Consider the following 17,070-nt stretch of genomic DNA (forward strand, 5'->3'; position numbering starts at 1 on the left):
TGAGCCTACATCTCCTGTTAGATTTTAATTTTTTTACCTTCAGTTTGTGTAGAAAGCCTTCTGTGGGGATTTGAGGGAACAGATTACCAACTAATATTATTGCATGTCTGTGGTGAATTTACTTTCCAAGTGCTTGACAGTCTAATTTTGAAAGTATGTGAAACAAAGAAAGACATGTAGCTGTAGTCTTTACAATATCCTTGAGGCTAAGGGTCAGAGTTATGGTTCCTCTTATACAGAAAGGGAAGCCACAGAGAGGTAGATTGACTTGACTAAGGTTACTGGCTGGGCTGATTTAGAACTGATTTCTTGCTGGTTGTCTAAGGAAAGGAAAACACCAATGGTAACTATAATGAATTTCCGATGGGTGTATTACACTGTTGGACAGACAGTCCAATTACCCTATTATTGTGTATATTAGTGGGTATATTACACTATTGAGAACAATGAAAATATAACTTTCTATGAAGGAAACTTGAAATCCCTGGCTATTAAAAGTTTTTCAATGACTAGGATAATATCCTATAAAATGCAAGGAAATTTTTAGTCTCATTTTTGAGACTATTCCGGGTGACTTCTGACAGAACATCTTCCAATGCTGGACAGAGACAAACTGTTACATCAGAGCTCTTTTGCCTGCTCTGGAAAAAGGACAGTGAAGAGAATTTAAATTGGTCTATAGTAAATCTTTAATCCTATTCTGTACAAAAGAAAAAGTAGTTTTGAGTCTCCAGAGCCTAGGAGCAAAGGAATGCTGAATAAATGTTATAATTATAATTTAAATACATTTTTTATAATTTTCTGGGCATGAATCAAGTGCCCATAAATACCCCTTAATTAAATAATGTAATAAATTACTCATCTGACATTAGGCACAATATTACATTATTACATTTCTCTGAAAGATCAAAAATTTAATCTTATTTTAACATTTTAAACTGCAATTAAAATTCCAATTCCACTTACACTGCTGATGTTACCCTAGAAGATAGGTGTAAAAATAGATGAATAAATTATTTCCAACCTGGCTGCTCCTCTCTAACATAGGGATGCTGGAAGGAGGTTCAGAAGAGATCACTGATATAGAAGTTCTTTGGCAAATAAGGTTGAGTAAATTCAAAATATTATAATTATTATTTTTGCTATTGCTATTATTTACCACTGAGACGTTCTCTCTCGCCTATTGTCTGGAAGGACACTACATATTTAATGTTTAGTCAGCTAAAGGAATTTTTTTTTTTACTAGACTTCCCTGGAGCTAAATTGGTGCAGAATAAAGATTTGAAACCCTATTGAAGTTGTTGTGGAATCAGCCTTCTCCATGAGCTCTCCACTGAGGCTAAAATTCTGTTTATTTTCTGTTATTATCAATCACTGGGAAAGGGAAAGGTTTTGAAAAGCCACCGCAAGACACTGAATGTATTATGTGGTAGTCAAAGGGTGCCGTATCCAAATGGTGATTGATTTTTCAGGAGATTTAGTCCAAATTATGAGACATGCATCAAGGACTCTTGTGTAGATAAATAATCTCAACAAAATGCTTACTATTTAAATCAGAATTGAATTATTCTGGGTTTTAGACATAAGGGCTCTAGTCCTTCAGGTTTTCAGTCAGTCAATCAATCAGTGGCATTTATTGAGCACTTAGTATATGCGGAACACTGGGCTAAGTGCTTGGGAGAGTACAGTAAAAAGGAATTAGACATGTTCCCTGCCCATGAGGAGCTTACAGTCTAGAGGGGGAGACAGACATTAATGTGAATCAATAAGTGGCTTATAATACATAATTTAAAGATATGTACCTGAATGCCCTGGGGTTGGAACAAATGCCAAATGTCCAAAGATCACAGATCCAAGTGCATAGACAATACAGAAGAGAGAGCAAGCCAGGGAAAAGAGGTCTTAATCAGGGAAGGCCTCTTGGAGAAGATGTGACTTTAATGCTTTGAAGGTGGAGAGAGTGGTAGTCTGGCATATATGGAAGGGGAGGGAATTCCAGGCTAGGGAGAGGACATGGGAAAGGGATCGGAGGAGGAGTGTGCTGGCTGGGCTGTGGTAGGAGATCAGTGAAGTGAGTTAGGTTGGGGTGTGCTGATTGAGTGCTTTAAAGCAAGTGGTAAGGAGTGTCTGAAGCAGAGGTGGCAGCCATTTGAGGTTCCTGAGGAGTGGGAAGACATGGACTGAACATTTTTGTCAATCAGTAATCTGTGAAGCAGAGTCAGGTATGGATTACAGGAGGAGAGACAGGAGGCCGGAAGGTCAGCCAGGAGGCAGATGCAGAATGGGAAGCAGCATGGCCTAGTGGCAAGAGCAGCCTGGGAGTCAGAGGTCGTGTGTTCTAATCCTGCCTCTGCCACTTGTCTGCTGTGTGACCTTGGGTGAGTCACTTCACTTCACTGTGCCTCAGTTACCTCAACTGTAAAATGAGGATGAGTGTGAGCCCTATGTGGGACAGGGACTGTGTCCAACCTGATTTACCTTGTATCTACCCAGCGCTTGGCACAGTGCTTGGTACATAGTAAGTGCTTAACAAATTCCAGAATTATTATTATTTTTAGTCAAGGAGGGGCTTGAATTAGATGTCTAATGTTTTTGGGCTTTCCCTGCAGAGAATGGAACATCTTCCCTCTATCATTTAGCTTGTCCCATATCATCACATTCAGGTGGTAAAACATCGTGGCAGTGAAGTTGGAATTTAGGATTTAAATGAGGCCAGTGTTTGTTATCATGATCACACATACAGTTTCCAACCTGAAACACAAACCCTCCCTAGTCTTCAGAATATTTTCTATTGTGCTTCGAAAGTTTTTTCTCAACTAATTAAAAGCATTTGCTCTCCCAGTTTCTTTGACTTAGAAAAAAGCACTATTGTCTCAAATCCTCATGTTATTCCAATGAAACATAATTAATGTAGAATTCAAATATCAAAAAGCCCTCTTTAAATCAATGACAGTGGAAATTGGAAAAGGTGGGGAAGGTAATTGTTGCTGCCAAAAGGAGGTACCAGCAATGAAATCTCCCTCCCTAGCCTCCCTAGCCTACCATCTGCTCTGATAGCCACAGTGGGGTGACCAATTCAAATCCTGAGATAAAGACAGCATTTGGCCCTTCCTTTGTCTCTGCCATGTCCGGCCTTCTAGTTACTCTACTCCGTGTCCCTGGAGAGAGTCCAACTCTTGCATGGTCATCCCTTTCCATTTAATCAATTCTTCTTTCTCCTATGTAAAGCAAGTTCATTCTCTTCCTCCTTGCTTAATGGGATTCGGAGAGACTAAGCTTTCCTTATTGAGCTCCTACAATGGGAGGGGGAGGCAACTAAAGAGACTCATGACCAATAGGAGCTTAAGTTTAAAGGGGAATTTGGGGTTTTTTACCTTTAAAAATTGATGGGTTTTTTTGGCTGATTATGTCCCTCTTCAGATCTTTCTAATCACACTTGGAGATTCAGTTGCAGGTAACATTTGTAGTATTTGTTAAGCACTTACTATGTGCCAAGCACTGTAGCACGGCTCCTGGATGTTTATAGAAATCATATCAAAGCCTGCAAGTCTTCTTCAAATAGCCCCAACTGACTTTCTCTCTAAGGCCATTCCCAATACCCTGAAATGTCTAAATAAGATCTGTTTGGGACAGTGGTGTGCATCTTGCTTCCAGTGTCCTCTCTCAAGTGCTTAGTGTATGTAGTTGGCACTCAGTGGATTGATTGATATAAAGAGCAGAAATGTAATTCACTCTTGTTTACATTTGGTAATAAGGTGGACTCGTGCTGTCTGTCACTTTGTTATCCTTCCAACAAAGAGCGGTCTATAGCTTTCACAGATTGTAACTACTAGTTCCTGATGAAAAGTTACAGGAAGGAGCCATCAGTATATTAAAGGCTTTATAGCTCTTGGTTTATTTGGATTTTCTCAGTGAAGCAAAGATTTCATCATCAGTCAAATAAAAGTCCCATGTTCCCATATATTATTATTATTATTATTAGATTTGAGGGGTGGTGTTCACTTGACCATTTCACTTTTTTCTGGACGTGTCATTGTTTTCAATGCTCTGCATTTATCTGATTTCTCTGCCAAAAGTGCTGCACAATTGAAATTTGGCAGAGTATTCTTCCATACTCAAATGAGCTTGATAAAATGAACATGGTCATGCTTGGTTTAGCAGGAGATTTTACTTTTCCACTTTTCTGAGAATTAATTTCTCCTATTTGATGACAAAAATGTAATCACCTCAGCAGTTTCTTAGATATGTGGGATCCATAACTGGGTTGGTCACTGCTTTGGTAATTTCATTCAACATTCATCTTCAAACAGTTCTACCCAAATCAACCCTTAAGAGAACTGGAGCGAGCATATCACTGTGTTAGTCTTGCTTCTTGAGAATCTCATCATACCATCTTTGACCAAGAGTCAGACAACTCTATTTTCAGACCAAAATTTATTTCCGAAGAACTCAGATTGAAATGAAGTGAACCCTTTACCAAATTAGACTTTGGAGCTATAACTCGTCAGTTTATGCAAAAGTCAGAAGCAAGGATGTCCCTCGATGGGCTAGTGTCAGAGAAATGGTCATCCTCCTATGATTGGCCAGTGTAGTTCCCTGATCTTCTTCTAGGGAGTTCCTGATGATGACAAGAAAAACTTAATGCTGCAGGCCTGTGACCTCAGAATCTGTTGCAACTCCTGAAAATAATCATATCCCATGGGAATGGAGTGGGTAGAAGGTGGAACAGTTAACACCGTTTCTGCACTGATAGGAACATTGAAGCTGTTGGACTAGGGAAGGTCTGGCCAAAGCCACCAAAAATCTGCTCTTTTCATAGTAATAAGCCACAGCTCTTATTCAGACAATCAATGGCACCTACTGTGTGCCCATCATTGCACTAAGTACTTGAGAAAGTACAGTACTATAGAATTGGTAGACAAGTCCTTGCTCACATTTGTGACTGCTGTCTAATTTATTGGCTTCTGCTTTATTTCCTACACTATTTCCTTCTTCCCTCTACCCTTTTAAATTGTGAATTCCTTAAAGGGACGCTTATGACCTGTGCTAGATAGGTCTTCCCAAACACACATTGAAAAAGAAAAGGGCACTTTTGTTTGGAACACCATAACAAAGCCGAGATAAGAACTACATATTATCTGCAACTGGAAAACACAATAATTGGGTCTTGAGTTATCCAGACCTGTCAATCTCATGAAATTCAAACAACTGCCTTAGGTAGCTTGTTTTTCTTTGTTAGATAAAATTTATGGGGGGAAAGTCAATATTCTTTTTCCTGCCATAGAAACTTGCAGCTTTCACTCAGAGATCGTCTTTAAGATGGCACACAATCAGCTTAAAGAGAGGATTTTGATTTTTAACAGCTTTTTGACATGTCAAAGCCACAGTAAAGAGAAAATGCTTAAAATATACTGGGTACATTCTTAGCAATGAATATGAAATGTCTGTTGTAAGGCTTAAAAGGAGACTTGTTTTTTCCATGCTGATGGATGGTATTTCAGAGAAAAGTTATTGATCATTGAAATAATGTAATCTTCTGTAAAATGCTGATGTTGCATTATTGAAAACATTTTTTAAAGGGCCATTCAGGATTTAAAACTTAAGCTGGCTCTTTGGAGTTAAGAAAGCCCAAGGCAGAAGTGCATTTGGGCATATTATAGTAGGTTCTACCTGCACCAGTGAGTTCTGGGAACAGAATTGGGTGGTAGAGGATTTATAAAAAGCTGAAGCATGGAGGTGGAGCAGACAGCAGGGAAACCTTTGTTAATGTCCCATTTCCACAACAAAAATGCTTTCTTCCTTTAAAAGGTGAAATCTTTCCTGTCCTGCTCACTCTGCAAGAAAGGGTGTTTGTCATCCCATGGATTTACTGGCAATTGGAGCACGCTGGGGGCTCATTTATCTTTCACAAAATGTCGCTAACTCACTCCTGTCCTCTTAAATTTAAAACAGCTGCTGCCCACTAGCAGTATCTAAATTTTAACAGAGGCAGAATTCCAGCCCCTCCCGCCCCCCCCCCCTTTGCCTGTACTACACTGCTGTTAATAACATCTCTGTCCATCAAGGTGACAAGGAGAGAATGGACTTCTATTGGCATATTTTCTCTGGCCAGAAGTGAAATGTGAAAGTCTTCATTTTGTTAAAGAAAACCTTTGATGAAAACAATCTGAATGTTGATGCCGTATGAAACACTATAATATCATTTTGCTTGAAGCATCATAAACTCTAGTGCTGGACTGTACCTATGGAAAAATGTTATTGTATTATCCTGTTCAGTTGCTTCTTCTAATTTACTGAAGTGACCAGGGTGGAAGAGTGGAAAGGAAATAAAAAAGGCTAAACAAAATTTATGTAACAAACTCATCTGGGAGTTTTAATTGAAAAGGAGTTAATTTGCCAAATACTCCCTTAAAATTTAGACTCTGAAGTACCATTTACCTATCTACAGCCTTTCCAGGAATGTGTGTTTATAGAGTGATAAATCAAGCAGTTACTTTTATCCTTTCCAACTAATACTTCATTAAAAAAAAACACACACATACATTTGATCTCAAGTGCTGACATTATTGCAAGGAAAATTAATAGCTCTCTGGATTCCTATCTTAGATGCATTTTCTACAAATGGACTCTCATTTCCACTTGATATCCAAGCAAGTTGTTTTTAATTGCTTTAAATTGTTTGGATAGAACAACTATTTAAATAAAAAAAAAAAGCAGGTCATCTGTTACCAGAGTTATTACATTCTACTTTCACATACAAGGAAAAAAAAAAAAGACAATGAAGACTCAGAAAGAAAACCCCCAAATCCTCCTAAAGCAAATCCAACACACTCTCCTCCAAAACAAATTCTGTGTTTCCTGTCAGCAAGATAAGATCTCATCCTGTTCAGAGTTGAATCTAGGAAGCCAAGAGAATAAAATTTTGCAAGCAAACTACATCCCATAGTTCATGAAATCAGGTATATCTGTGTGTATGATTCCCTCTATATAATCTTGGTCTATGTCTCTGGAATGTCCTCGGCTTCTTTTAAATATACCATGGTAGTTACCAAAAAAAAAAAGAGTAAAACTAGACAGAAGACTTTCAGATTGGAAAAAAATCTTCTAATTCATTAAGAGGAAAATTAAGATGACCAGAGTTTGTAATTAATATTTAGAAATACCTGAGGCAGTAAAAGAAGTAAAAAGTAGAGGGGGTCTAGTGGATAAAGAGTGGGCCTGGGGCACATTTCCAAGATTCACAATGCAATGAATATAATCTTCTGTTTCATTAACCCTGATCTCTGTATATCTGTATATATATATATATATATATATATATATATATCTGTAATTTATTTTTCTACTTACTTGTGTATTTGAATGAATGAATCTCCATTTGCTGCTCTATGTAGCAGGACCAGTCCTCCAAATGTGAGGCCTGGGTGGTTGGAGGACCTGTGGGATACCTACCTGACTTCTGCATGGTGGGAGGGGCTACTGCCTGCTGCCATCCTCTGCCATGCATATCACAAGGACGATAGAGGGCTGTCTGCCATAGGGTTACCACAGTGACCCCAGGACCACCACTTTCTCTACTGTAGGCTTCCCCCCTGCTTGAAGCCTGATCCCAGGGCCTTGGGGTCTGGTGAGAGCTGCACAAGCCCATGTCTTGGTGCCCTGAGGGTGCTACAAGAGCCTCTTTCCTGCCCCTAAAAGTTAGGACCCCAGAATCTGATGGGGATGAGACAAGCTCCTGGCGTGACCTGGCCCCGGAACCAGGCAGGGAAGAGTGAATAAAGTTCCTTCTGGCTCTGAGAGCCCAGTCAGAAGTGGAGCCATCGTCTTGCACCTCCAATTCTGGTTTGTCTCATCCAGCTGCCCCTCCCTATCCCCAGACTGATGGTGGTGGGGTTGAAGCTTTGTCCCAGTAGTCCAAATTTAGGGTTCACGGCTTCAAGTTAGCACCTATCTATGCCACTGCATAACTTTTCCGCGCTTTTATTAAGCTCAGTATGTCTCTTAAAACAATATCTAGTTATTTTTATAAATTGTTTCAGTTTATACCTCTATACCCATTGGTTCAGCTTTTTGGTCTGTTGACTTTCATAAAAGTCTTTGCATTTTTGTGTGCTACAAAAAGCAACTGGTTATTAACTTGAGCAAGCTTCACGTTGTAGTTTCTTTCTGAATTTCAGCAATCTTGTGCAAACACATTAAATGTGAGATTAGAACAGTCAGTGTGTACTTTATAAGACATGTTAAGCATCTTGAAGAACTAATATTATGATTTTAGATAAGGCAAAATTTAAAGCTCTCATGATTTCAAACATGAAAGCAAATATGATCCAGGGTTTTTCATTATCTTCTATCTTAGATGTAAGAAGGCAAGAAACCTATTTTATGTCAGTATACTAGCATCTGTTATAAGCACTCCCTTTTTAATCTGCCAATTGGCAATAACCTATGGAACTTGTGAAATTATGTCAGAGAACAAAAAAACTAAATCTGAAAATAAATTTGCCTTTTTTTTTTGATAGTTGTAAGATCTTGGAAACATTTTCCCAAGTCCCTCTTGGCTATTTGTTGAAATGTGTGTCCGTATAGATGGTCTGAAATGAATTGAAGAATTAACTGCTTTAAATATTAAAAACAAAATGGCCCTGGCCTAGATCAGAGCATTCAGGAAAAGGTGAATTTAATCAGTAACATAAATGCCACCTATTGTAAAATAACATGGAGATCACTATCAGTCAATTAGTGGTATTTGTTTATTGAACTCTTACAGTGTGCAGTGCACTCTACTAAGCACTTAAGAAAGTACAATACAACAGAATTGGTAGAGGCAATCCCTGCCCACAAGGAGTTTACAGTCACACAGGGGGAGATACATAAAAGTAGATTAGGGAGGAGGGGAAATCGTACCGTATAAAAATATTTGCATTAGTATTGTGGGACTGTGGGAGCTATTTGTACTGGCTATTAGTATTAGTTCTTAATATTGTGGGAGCTATCAAAGTGCTTAAAGGATGCATAAACAAGTGGATAGATGATGCAGAGAAGAGAGACGTTAGGGGAATGTAAAGATAAAATACTAATTCGCCCTCTCCCTTAGACTGTGAGCCCCAAGCAGACCTTCAGTAGCCTCCCGTGCACCTAGGTTTTCCATGTAATTTTGAGAAAGGTTTTGGAAGAACAAGTGCAAAAAAAATAACCTGCCTAGAGATTTGCAATGAATCCTAGTTTTGTCAGGCCTGGTTTTGTGGCCTCGTAATAGTAATAGTGGTTTTACTATGTGCCAAGCTCTGCACCAAGGGCTGGGGAGGATACAAGATAAGCAGGTCCCACATAGGGCTAAGTACAATCTAAGTAGGAGGGAGAACAGGTATTGAATCCCCATTTTGCAGATGAGGGAACCGAGGCACAGAGAAGTTAAGTGACTTGCCCAAGGTGACACATCTTGCCCAAGGTGGCGAAGCAGCATGGCTCAGTGGATAGAGCTTGAGCTTCAGAGTCAGAGGTCATGAGTTTGACTCCCGGTTCTGCCACTTGTCAGCTGTGTGACTGTGGGCAAGTCACTTCACTTCTCTGTGCCTCAGTTACCTCATCTGTAAAATGGGGATTAACTGGGAGCCTCACGTGGGACAACCTGATTACCCTGTATCTACCCCAGCGCTTAGAACAGTGCTCTGCACATAGTAAGCGCTTAACAAATACCAACATTATTACACCCGATGAGAGGCAGACTGGGATTAGAACCCAGGACCTCTGACTCTCAGGCCAAGCCTGGCGGAAAGACTGTGGCTCAGGGAGTCAGGAAATATGGGTACCAGCTCTGCCGATGCCCATGGGGCAGTTGTTTAACCTCTCTGTGCCTCAGTTCCCTCGTCTGTAAAATAGGGATAAAATGCCTAGTTTTTCCTCCCTCCCAAACTGTCACTCGGTCAATTGTATTTATTGAACACTCAACTGTGTGCAGAAAACTATACTAAGCGCTTGGGAGGCTCTAACAGATAATTCCCTGCCCACAACGTGCTTACAGTCTGAAGGGGCGGGAAAGGGTTTATGCCTGATCCGATTATCTTGTAGTGTATCTGCTCTAGGATTTAGCACTGAGTGTTTAATAAATGTGACAATTCTTTTTAATCTATTCGGGGAAACCTCAAATACCTCTGGGACATTAAATGCATTCTTATTTTTCATATCTCTAGGGATTATGTTGGTGGGGGCTCTGATGGGGTTTGTAGAGGCATCGGCTAGTCTTGCAGCTGTGGCTTAGAGCTCCTAATTGGAGGGGTCGGAGAAGTGGCTGGAAAATGCAGGTGCTTCCAATCATCGACTCCTGCCCTAGACTATCCCACCCAGGAGGAGGGTGACTGAAGCAGGGGGACATTTTGTAGCGCCCCGTGTTTCCTTTTCTTTCTCTCCAGTAAAATCCCCCTGGCAGCTCCACTTTTTGTAAATTAGAGGTGGTTAACCCCCCTGCCCCTACAGGAGCGGTGAGCCTTGTAAATTCCTGCCCTTCAGCTTTGGGCAGTAGTGTGTGTGTCTGTGTGTGTTCTCAACGGGCGGTATGCACTGAGCCGAAACGTTGCGATGGCTGCAAGCGGAGCTGGAGAGGCCGAGGCAGAAGAGCGTCGAGGGCCGGAGAAGGTAAGGGAGGGCAGGGGGGGCACCCACGGAGGAGCCTTGGCTGGCACGGCGGCCGGGCTGGGGGCGGCGTGGCTCAGTGGAAAGAACCCGGGCTTGGGAGTCGCAGGTCATGGGTTCCAATCCCACCCCCCCCACCCCCTGGTCAGAAGCATTGTCGCTTACGGCATGGCTCAGTGGAAAGAGCACGGGCTTTGGAGTCAGAGGTCATGGGTTCGAATCCCGGCTCTGCCACTTGTCAGCTGTGTGACTGTGGGCAAGTCACTTCACTTCTCTGTGCCTCAGTTACCTCATCTGTAAAATGGGGATTAAGACTGTGAGCCCCACGTGGGACAACCTGATTCCCCTGTGTCTACCCCAGCGCTTAGAACAGTGCTCTGCACATAGTAAGCGCTTAACAAATACCAACATTATTAACATTATTATAGAAATAGCCCGGGCTTGGGAGGCAGAGGTCATGGGTTCGAATCCCGGGTGTGCCACCTGTCAGTTGTGTGACTGTGGGCAAGTCACTTCACGTCTCTGGGCCTCAGTTATCTCATCTGTAAAATGGGGATTAACTGTGAGCCTCACGGGGGACAACCTGATGACCCTGTATCTACCCCCAGCGCTTAGAACAGTGCTCTGCACATAGTAAGCGCTTAACAAATACCAACATGATTATTATTATTGTTAAAATGGGGATGAAGACTGTCAGCCCCACGTGGGACAACCTGGTCACCCTGTACCTCTGCCCTGCACATAGTAAGCGCTTAACAAATGCCATCATGATGATGATGACGATTATTGGGGGCCGCGCCCCCGCCCCCCCGAGGGCGGGCAGCGCTCGTGCCCGCGCCCTCGCGCCCCCGTCCTCGCGGACGTCAACGGCGAGCGCGAGCCCCCGAGCGGGCCAGGAGAGGCCGCGCTTGCGCAGAGGCGGCCGAGGGAGCGGGAGGCGGGGCCCTTTCGGCCCCCCCCCCGCCCACGGCGTGACGTCCCTGACGCCGGGGCCCGAAGTGACGTCACGCCGCCGTGACGCGCACGCAGGGGGACAACTGTAAGTTTCCTGCTCGCTCCCGGCGTGGCCGTGCGCGGGGGCGCGCGCGGGCTCGCGCTCGGCCGTTGGGGGCGTGAGGTGGGGGGGGGCGGGGAATGGCGTCGGAGCCTCGGGGGGACGAGGGGCGGCAGGAAGAGGAGACCACCCAGGCCTGAATGTCCGCACGTTCCCCTCCCTCCCCAAGCCACACGCAGGCCTCAGGCTCAGGTGGAGCCTCATCGTCCAGCCCCCGGGGGCCTCAGTTTCCCAGGCGGAGAAGCAGCAAGGCTCGGTGGACAAGAGCACCGGCCTGGAAATGAGAAGGCCCTCAGTTCATAATGTTGGCATTAGTTAAGTGCTTACTGTGTGCAGAGCACTGTTCCAAGCGCTGGGGTAATATGTTGGTATTTGTTAAGCGCTTACTATGTGCCCAGCACTGTCCTAAGCGCTGGGGTAGATACAGGCTCATCAGGCTGCCCCACGTGGGGCTTCATCCCCATTTCACAGATGAGGTCACTGCGGCCCAGTGAAGTGACTTGCCCACGGTCACACAGCTGGCAAGCGGCGGAGTCGGGATTCGAACCCATGACCTCTGACTCCCAAGGCCGGGCTCTTGCCACGGAGCCACACTGCTTCTCTAGATTCGGGGGATAGATACGTGGGTAGATACAAGGTCATCGGGGTGGCTCACAGTCCTAATCCCCGTTTTACAGAGGAGGGAACTGAGTCCCGGTGAAGTGACTCGCCCACAGTCACACAGCTGACGGGTGGCAGAGCCGGGATTCGAACCCATGATCTCTCACTCCCAAGCCCAGGCTCTTGCCACTGAGCCACGAGGAGCTAGATCTCATCTCAACTCGGCCACTTCATTTCTCCGGGCCCAAGTTACCTCTTCTGTAAAATGGGGATAAGAGCGTGAGCTACATGGTGGGACAGGGACCGTGCCCAGCCTCATCAACTTGTATCCACCCCAACACTTAGAACAGTGCTTGGCCTATAATAGTAATAATGATTACAGTAACAAGGGTGGTGTTAAGCACTTACTATGTGCCAAGCACTGTTCTAGACACCAAAGTAGATGCAAGGTGATCAGGTTGACCCCCGTGGGACTCATAGACTTCATCTCCATTTTACAGATGAGGTGACTGAAGCCCAGAGAAGTTAAATGACTTGCCCCAAGTCACGCAGCTGACAAGTGGCAGAGGGCATTAGAACCCGCAACCTTGGACTCCCAAGCCCTTGCTCTTTCCACTAAGCCACGCTGAATAAGAGTGTGAGCCCTATGTGGGACAGGGACCATGTCCAACCTGATCAACCTATATCTATCCCGACAGAACAGTGCTTGGCATCTAATAATAATGTATTTGTTAAGTACTTGCTTTGTGCCAAGCACTGTTCTACGCAGTGAGGTAAGCAGGTTGACCCACGTGGGGCTCACAGGCTTCATCTCCGTTTTACAGAGGAGGTAATTGAGGCACAGAAAAGTGAAGCGACTTACCCAAAATCACATAGGTGACAAGTGACAGTGGTGGGGTTAGAACCGACAACCTTGGACTCCCAAGCCCGTGCTCTTTCCATTAAGCCACGATAGTAAGCACTTAACAAGTACCCTATTATTGTTAGGAAATGGATTAGTGATTGCCTCTCCCACATGCATCAGGGTGATGCGGTCCATTTCAGGAGACCATATTTCAGAAGGAAAACCTTTTCACCAAAGTCACGTTGATCACATCACACTGAGGAGCTCGGCTCAATCCTGTGTCACGATACTTGACTCTGTTGTCTGGCTCCAGGCTTGCTCTGACTTGCAGTGGAGAAGGCCTACATTGGAATTGGCACCGCAGTGATGGCAAGGCCATGATCTCGGCCTCAGGAAGTTGAAGTCGTACTTTTCCAAGAACTTAGTACAGTGCTATGCACGCAGAGCCCAGTACCATTGATTGGTTAGAGGCCAGCATGATGGCAGTGTAACGACATGGATGGTGACTTGGAGATCTGCCTTCTTTCTCCCTATCCGATCTGGTTAATAAAGTAACTGTCCACCAAGGTCTTAGAAGGGAATTGCCGTAGATTGGGCAGGACCTGCAGTCCCCTTCAGCTGCCTGTTTTTCTGTGTAGGAAGGCGCTGAGTGCTGAGGCTAACACAGGAAGGAAGAAATTTGGCACGAAGATTTATGCTGTTGCCTCGAGGGTGAGGGACAGTAGAAATAGCACTGAGTATTTATGCCCTCTTATCAAGTAGATGTCCAGTAAATACTGTTGATAATGGTGGAAAGAGTGAGACTTAAGTGTTGATTTCTTAGTCACATTCTCCTATTCCTGTGGTAAAAGTTCATTCAATAGTATTTATTGAGCGCTTACTATGTGCAGAGCACTGTACTAAGCGCTTGGGATGAACAAGTCGGCAACAGATAGAGACAGTCCCTGCCGTTTGACGGGCTTACAGTAAAAGTTGAGCTGCAGACCACTCCTCAAAACCTCCATCACTCTTATCTTCCAGCTAATAATGATAATCATGGTATTGGTTAAGCAGTTACTTTGTTGCCAAGCACTATAGTAAATGGTGGGATAGATCTGAGGTAATCAAGTAGAACACAGTTCCTGTCCCTCATAGGGCGGACAGTCTAAGGGGGAGGGAGAACAAATGTTTTATTCCCATTTTATGAATGAGGAAACTGAGGCGCAGTGAACTGAAATAACCTACTCAGAGTCACATAGCGAGTGGGAGAGCTTGACTTATAACCTATGTGCTTTGACTCCCAGGCCTGTGCTCCTTCCACCAGGCCATGTTGCTTCAACTAATTGTATTTTGAGTGCTTACAGTGTGCAGAATGTTGTTGTACTAAGCACTTAACAGACACATTCCCTGCCCTTAGTTTGGTCCTTTAGGAGGGGGATGTGTGCTGAGCAGACCGTGTACAAGGAACAGAGTAAGGTGAAATTGAACTGGGATTCTACTTTAATAGAGAGAATTTGAGGGACACTCATGCTGGTTCACCCAGTTGCAAGCATGCATACTAATAAATTTGCACTGACATTCACTCAATCTTGAGCGCTGATAGAATAATAATAGTAATAATAGTTTTAAGCACTTACTATGTGCCAAGCACTGTACTAAATGCTGGGTTAGATTCAAGATAATCAGATTGGTCACAAACCCTGGCCCACATGGGGCTTCCAGCCTAAATGGGTGAGAGGGAGGGAGCTTTAATCTGCATTTTTCAGATGAGGAAAATGAGGCCCAGAAAAGTTAAATGACTTACCCAAGGTCACGCAGCAGATAAGTGGCAGAGCTGGGATTAGAACCCAGTTCTTCTGACTCCCAGGTCCGTGCTCTTTCCACTAGGCCACAGTGCTTCATAAAAGACATAAATATCTCCTGATACCTCAGTGTTACTCCTGCCAGCACACCTTCAAGTTAACATGCACAACCACGCATTCAGATCATCCAAACCATCTGCACATCCCCATTCTCTGATACAGTGTTTTGCAAAGCCACAGTAATTCTATAGCAACTAGATAATGAGAGAGACAGTGACCAACAACAACATGGAATAAGAAATTTCTCTATCTGTACCTTTCTCCTATTTTAGACTCAGAGCCCTCTCTGTTGTGAGCCATCCAGTGCCATGCAATTCTGCACTATGAGCCTCCTCTCTGATACTTTTCAAATAAGTGGTACAGGGGGATTAGTAGGCCCTCAGTAAATACTTTTACACCTATTTCTTCAGCATCTACTCCTTCACAGCCTCTCCCTTTATCTGTGGGTTACCATGTTCGATATTTTTCTGTGTTTGGGTGTGCTGAGTTATAGAGTCAAATAGAACACCAAAAGGACATGACCTGTGTTTTCCAAGGAGCTTGCAATCTATCCTTTCTAAACTTTGCTGCCCTGGGGACTACAAATATGACTTAGTTGTTTTGAATGTGTGTCTTTAGAGAATTATCAAAGCCAAATTGCAGCAGTGTAGTTTTTTTGTGTTAAACTGTAAGCGTTACTGTTTGGTTTTTTTCTCTTGACTGAAATTTTAACTTGACTAAGTACAAGTGAGATGACCACTTCCTCCAACTGCTGACCTGTCTGTCCAGAGAATTCACACATCCCACATCAAAACCACCGAACAAAAGCTTAAGTAAAATGTAAATACTGAGTAACTATGATTTTTTCATTATATGGACTAGTTTGGGCTTCTATATTTATCAGGGAAAATACCTTTTTCAGAGTAAATTTCTAGAGGCTATCTCCTACATCATGTATGGGTAACCATTAACCATTCAACCCATTGGTGTTTATTTAGCACTTAATGTGTGCAAAGCACTGTACTAAGCACTGGAGACAATACAATACTACAGACTTGACAGACATGGTCCCTGCCCACAACAAGTTTGAAGTCTAAAGGGGGAGACAGACACTAAAGTAGATTAGGGCTAGAGGAAAGAGTAGAGTGCTTTAGTAAATATTTGGTAATGAGCATTTTTACCTGAACAGAAGTGTATTTTGTGGCATTGAACTATGAAACATTGTCAGGTAATTTATTTTACTGTAGATTGAACAAATTTCAGTTTAAAATAATTTTAAAAGAATCAGAAAATTGAAGAAACTTGTATTTCTTGTGGAAAATTGGATCTTGTAGAAGTTGGATCTTAGTTTTTTTCAGTTGATGAAAAAGTATTATAACTTTTAAAATAAATCTTCCTTGCTTGCAAATGACTGAAATTAACAAAAATGCAGAGTCTAATTTTCCAAAGTTAGCGAATTTGAGTAGAAGCGTAACGTAGCATTTGGATGCAGTACATTATTGGGAAAAGGTTACATTCACCCTCAAAATTTCTACTTGACTTTAATTCCATGTTCTAACACTTACTTTGGCACTTAAGAAGTAAACCTGTACGGGAATCCCCCGAAACATTTGGTGTACTATAGGCTTAGAGAAGCAGCGTGGCTCAGTGGAAAGAGCACGGGCTTTGGAGTCCGAGGTCATGGGTTCGAATCCCATCTCTGCCACTTGTCAGCTGTGTGACTGTGGGCAAGTCACTTAACTTCTCTGTGCCTCAGTTACCTCATCTGTAAAATGAGGATTAAGACTGTGAGCCCCATGTGGAACAATCTGATTCCCCTGTGTCTACACCAGTGCTTAGAACAGTGCTTTGCACATAGTAAGCGCTTAACAAATACCAACATTATTATTATGACTCTTCAATCAATTAACCAATCACTTGTATTTATTGAGCAATTATTATGTGCAGAGCACTGTACTAAGCACTTGGGAGAGTACAATAGAGTTGGCAGATACGGTCCCTGCCCACAACAGGCTTATAGCTTAGAGGGGGAGACGGACATCAATATAAGTAAATTATGCCTCACTAAACTCACATAAGTGACCCACACTGCTTCCAAGACTCATATATTGCTCTCTCTCTAT

At 43.1% G+C, this 17,070-nt stretch overlaps 1 protein-coding gene across 10 annotated transcripts in view; it reads left to right on the forward strand.

The window, feature by feature from the left end:
• ZNF438 (zinc finger protein 438) overlaps positions 1-17,070 on the forward strand; it is a 214,633-nt gene that overhangs the window by 118,099 nt on the left and 79,464 nt on the right. Inside the window, exon 1 of one of the 10 annotated variants that reach the window (XM_007667792.4) lies at positions 10,549-10,632. The exons of 5 other annotated variants lie outside the window; for them this stretch is intronic. The gene's annotated coding sequence lies outside the window, so the exon portion shown is untranslated. Of the gene's footprint in view, positions 1-10,548; positions 10,633-11,584; positions 11,669-11,752; positions 11,876-13,788; positions 13,839-17,070 lie in introns of those variants that run through there. 4 more of the 10 variants (XM_007667790.3, XM_007667791.4, XM_007667787.4 and 1 more) reach the window with 4 other exon arrangements.

Source organism: Ornithorhynchus anatinus, chromosome 13 (assembly GCF_004115215.2).
Source record: "Ornithorhynchus anatinus isolate Pmale09 chromosome 13, mOrnAna1.pri.v4, whole genome shotgun sequence".
In the NCBI taxonomy this organism is placed as follows: Eukaryota; Metazoa; Chordata; class Mammalia; order Monotremata; family Ornithorhynchidae; genus Ornithorhynchus; species Ornithorhynchus anatinus.